The sequence below is a fragment of the Corvus moneduloides genome, chromosome 1 (genome assembly GCF_009650955.1).
Source record: "Corvus moneduloides isolate bCorMon1 chromosome 1, bCorMon1.pri, whole genome shotgun sequence".
In the NCBI taxonomy this organism is placed as follows: Eukaryota; Metazoa; Chordata; class Aves; order Passeriformes; family Corvidae; genus Corvus; species Corvus moneduloides.
The window spans coordinates 2,735,622-2,741,176 of record NC_045476.1 but is presented as its reverse complement, the minus strand read 5'-3'; positions in this window follow the sequence as shown (position 1 = coordinate 2,741,176).

The following is a 5,555-nucleotide window of genomic DNA, read 5'->3' as shown; positions in this document are numbered from 1 at the left end:
ACTCCAGGGAAAAGAGCAGAAGCTGCTGCTTTCTGCATGTTAATGAGCACAAAACATATGCCTGTAATTCTGTGTATCAGACATGCAGCAGCCTCGAACAAACTGGAGCATTTGGAATGGTTTGGAGCTGTTTTCTTACACACGTCACCATTTATTGCTTAACACTGCCAGAGCAGCAGCCCCACTTTCATAAGGACAAGGTACAAGGCAAGTACCTGAGTTTACAATTGCTTTTACAAAATGTTCTTAAAGCCCAAAATGCCCCAGAGCATCTCCCAGGGCCATTCCCCCCTGATTTGTCAATTGTTCCCTTGATTAAAGGTAGGGGAATAACCCATCAGATATGCAAAATCAAAGGTCAGGTGTGGTATAACAGCGCACACAGAAAAATTGGTGTTGCGGGTTCGGTTTGTAACCGGGCAGAAATACCAATTTAGTGTAGTGGTTTGGTCTAATACTCATTACTGTTTACCTTCTGTGAGATAAGAATTAGGAGAAAAGCAAAGCAGGCACCAAACTTGAAAGAATATAAAGAAGTTTATTAACAGACCTAAAAGAGGGAAAAGAAAAAAAATAAAATTATACCACACCTTCAGAACATTTCTCCTCCCCCCACCTTTCTCCCTTCTCCCACTGACAATGTAAAAAGACAACCCTTGAGATGTTCAGTCTGTTTATCACTTCCATAATAACCTTGTTCAGTCCATTTAGGAAGAGGAGTCTCTGTTGTCCATGCTATGAAAACATTATCACAACGAGGCAGCCGCCCGGGTTGGTTCTCTGCTCGCATCATGTGAGTCCCTTCCCCAACTTGCAGCTTTTCCCACAACTGCTTTGAGGGTCCACTCTTGAATTACTGGAGTACAATTTTAAGGTTGAGCCGTTCAGAAGCAAAAGTTCTCTTCACCCATCTCTGGGAGCATTTCATCTCTAAGAACAGAGGCCCTCCTCCTTCCCTGGGAGCAAAGGGTCCTCCTCATCTTCATCTTTAGGACTATCTCTGGGAGCATCTCTAGGAACTGAGGTCTTCCCCTTTCCATGTGGAGTAAGAGTCCTCATCGCTTCCGTCTCTCCCTGTTCAAACTTCTCATGAAATTACAGCTGCTTCAGCATCTGCCTATCTCAGTGCAGGTGCTTTTGCTCACAAGTACAAGTTGAACGCTCCACCCCCCATGCCTTCATGAAATTACAGCCGGTACTCTGATATATCATAGCTTCACAACAGAATTTCAGCTTTAAGCATCTCCTCTTTCTCCTCCCTCAGGTTTTCAGCTCTTCACAGCACTAAAAGGGTTAATCTCACCCAAGCCTTGCAGCTGGAATGTCGCTTACCGCTGTCGGTCACATGATCTTTGCTGGGCATCGGTGGGCAGCTTTCGGCTGAATCTTGGCCGCAGTGGAGCCGGCTGCACATAGCCGGGCTGTGGGGGGGTTCCGCAGGTGGAACAGGGCCCATCAGCTCCAGGGTGGCCGTGGCCCGGCCCAGCCTGGCCCGAGCAGGGGCCGGGCCCACTGGCCCCCACACGGAGCCCGCAGCCACCTGTCCCAGCGCCGGAAACGAGACAGAGCTGTGGGGAGGGGTTGTCTATTCTTAAATGTGGACCACAGAGGCGGTCACAATTTTAAGTGGCTTAAAAAATTGTCCATATTCAAACTGGCCAGCTGATAGGTTCTGTCAGGTCATAGAGGAGCTGTAAGAACCCCTTTGCAAGAACATCACTTCCGGGACTATGCTTTGCTAACCCATGACAACTGGGAAGTAAAAGGGATCTGTGGCAAATTGAGTTCACTTATCTTTGTCTTTTTTTAATCTTCCTTTGTTTTTGTGTGTGCATTTATCAGTTTCTATCAAAAGGAAAAAAAAAAAAGAGGGAAAAATGGCTTTGGTTTTTTTTTTTTTTCTTAAAAAGAAAATGTCTTCATAGTAACTTCCAGCTAAAACTCTGGAAATCTGCAGGATTTTCTGCACTGGGGAGGGCTGGTACAAGCCTTGCAATCCCTGATGAAGTGGTGGGACTGGAAATGCTCCAAGAGCCATCCAGCCTGTGTTCAATCTGAAAGGACATCAATAAAACATGATCTGCTTCCCTTCAGCTGACAGAGACTCATAAATAATAAAAATCCTAAGATGTGGAGTCCAACGTGGACTGAAACAGGAGGAGAAAAACCCTTGAAAATGATGTGGGAGAAGTTAATTTAGGAGCCCCTGTGGTTTGTTCAGCGCTTTCCTTCCCACTGCAGCACAAAGCATCACCTGAGACAGCAGGAACCCCTGGGGAAGGAGACATGGCCCAAATGACACCCACACAATGCCAGGTGTGGATGTCCTGCACAGCCTGAGATATCCCCCTGAGGCCGTGCAGGCTCATGTGGTGTCACAGAACAAATGCCACACGGTTAGAGTGGTGTCAGAGCGATTTGTTGTACACAGACTGGAAAGTGCAGGTGTAGGAGAAACCTTCAGGAGTCTCCTCCACGCCTGGGAATCCATGGATAAGAGCACTGCATAGCCCTTGGAGGTCTTCAGTCATAAAATTACAGAATAGAAGAGTTTGGGTTGGAAGAGACCTTAAAGATAATTCAGTTCCAACCTGCAGGGACACCTTCCACTATCCCAGGTTGCTCCAAGCCCCGTCCAACCTGGCCTTGGACACTTCCAGGGATGGAGCAGCCATAACTTCTCTGGGCAACCTGTCCAGGGTCTCACCACCCTCACAGGGAAGAATTTCCTCCTAATATTTAACCTAAATTTCCCCTCTTTCAGTTCATACCCAGTCTCTGTCCCGGACCACAGCATGGCCCCTTTCCAATAACCACAGAATCACAGAATCACCAGGTTGGAAGAGACCTCTAAGATCATTGAGTCCAGCCCATGCCCTAACACCTCAACTAAACCATGGCACCGAGTGCCACGTCCAATCTTGTTTAAACACATCCAGGGATGGTGATTCCACCACCTCCCCGGGCAGACAATTCCAGTATTTCACCACTCTTTCCACGAAAAACTTTTTCCTAATACCCAACTTATATTTCCCCTGCTGCAGTTTAGGACTGTGTCCTCTTGTTCTGTCAGTTGCTGCCTGGAGAAAGAGACCAAGCCCACCTGACTACAACCACCCTTCAGGGAGCTGTAGAGAGTGATAAGGTCACCCCTGAGTCTCCTTTTCTCCATTAGGATTCTGATTTTCCTCCCAGCAATGAAGGGCAAAAATTTACCTAGAGAAATATACATTGACTTCATGTTGTCTGTGGAGAAGCTCTCACCAAGGCCATGCTCTGCCCCATGACCACCATGGGGTATATTAAGATTGGCAGCATATATATTAATGCACCAGAGCTTCAGAGAGCAACACAGAGAGTGGAGCATAAATAAGAGAAAATAAACACCCCACCTGACTTCAGTAATGTCAGCAGAAAAGGGTCAGCAAGGGGTAAAAGGTTCAGGAGTGAAAACTGAAGCCACAGGCTTTCCTTGGTCACAGAGCAGAAAAAAGAATCAAATAAATGATTAACAGCCCGGCTTGTACAAACCGAGATAACTCGGTGCTGTAAAGAGTTATGGGGATCTGCTGCCCAGAGGTGAAGGTTGTGTGGTGCTCCTACAATTGTCTTCAATAGATTCATGCCATTTTCTATTTGGGATAATAAAAGAGGGGCTCTTGTTGTGGCTGTGTCCATGCTTAAGCTCCTACCTGTAAAAATCCCTGCTCTTGGGAAACTGAATTTGATTAAGTTTGGGGAGATTTATTTTCTGCTGATTCCAAAGGATCTTCAAAGAAAGAGTTGAATCTGAATCTCCATTTTTAATCTTAAGTTTTATTTCTTTTGGCATTGAATTCCCTCTATTTTGTGGGGTTTTTTCATCTCTCCTGCTATACACAGAAATATCACCAGTGGCATAACGATGTCAGGCAGGAATTCTTGAGCCTTATTTGAATTACACTTTATTTACTAATTAGGGTATGTCTAGCATTTTAAGCAAACATTCGTTTCTTTCCTGTTTGTTTGAGAGACTCTTTTCTCTGGGGGATTGCTTGAACTCTCTGTGGTGCTGTATCAAGTCTGGGGAGTGCAGCAAGACCCAGAAGCCTGAAAAATCCACTGCTGCATCTGCTGCTTCCCTGGTGTTTTCCACAGCAATGGCTGAACTTGGCCTGCAAATTTAAAATGTTTTCAAGCACATTTCAGTGCAGTCTGCACACAGATCCATTCAGGGAAATCATAGAGCCATCAAACAGTTTGGGATGGAAGGCACCTTAGAGATCATCCAGTGCCACCCCCTGCCATGGGCAGGGACACCTCCCACTATCCCAGGCTGCTCCAAGCCCCATCCAACCCAGCCTTGGACACTTCCAGGGATGGGGAAACCTGTGCTAGGGCCCCAGCACCCTCACAGGGAACAATTCCTTCCCAAAATCCCACCTAAATCTACCCTACAGCAAATTTCCACGGAGGAGGAAAAGACACCATGTTGGCTCTCTGGTGCCACTTCACACATTCAGTTTTCATCACTACTTTCATTCTTCAGTGCTCCCAAAATCCCAAAACTTGCACTAAGATTTTGATTTCAGCGACTACTGGAAATGTGGGGAAATTCAGAGGAATTCCAGAGCTGCTAACCTAAACAAAAAGGGATGGCTGATATGGAAAAAAAGCCCAAACCATGAGATTAGAAGGCTGACCATCCTAGCACTCCAAAACAAGTGGGAAAGAGGATAAGGCAATGCACTTGTCCATCGTTGTGACAGCGTCTCTACAGGAACCACTTTCCCTCTGAACAAACTTCGTGCATTTGTCACAGTAACTGTCCCCAGAATCTGCAGAACACTGCTCAGCCTGCTGTCTACACATTCCCCTCGACCCCCTGGGTGAGAAACAGAGATAAATGCCCTGTTCAAAAGGAGCTGCAGTGCTGGGCAGCGAGGGAGGCAGGACACAGCTCTGCAAACAGCAGGTCAGGCCTGCATTAAAACAGATGCAAATGCTTTGGTCCAAGAGGGTGAAGATCATCCATCTGCACCTTACTGTGCTAGGCCCATGAGCAGGAGGGAGAAGTGATGCCCTGAAGGACAGCACCACTCCTTTCTCCACCATGGGATGCTCCTCAGAGGGTCTTTGTCCTTTTCCTGATGACACCACCAGCTTCACTCACAGCAAGGAGTTCATCCCTGGCCATGGGGACACACACATGGGCACCTCCTGAAGCTACCACGTAACTCCCTGCGAATGCTGTGCCAAAAGGATGCTGATCTGACTCCTATCAGCAATAAAATGTGTTGAACCCATCCCGAATGCAAAGGGAGATTATAAAAGAGAGAGAGAGCAACTTAGATGTGCAGATAGTGATAGGACAAGGAATTGTTTTAAATGAAAAGAGTGGAGGTTTAGATGAGCTATTGGAGAAGGGGGTGTTTGGGTTTTCTTTCCCACTCTGAGTAAGCTGAGGAGGAGAATTCATCCCCTGGCTCCCCAGGGATAAGCTGGGAAGAAGAAGATGGGTACCACTGCCTGTTTAAGTTTGGCACAATGACTTGAGCCAGCCCTGATGGACAAGG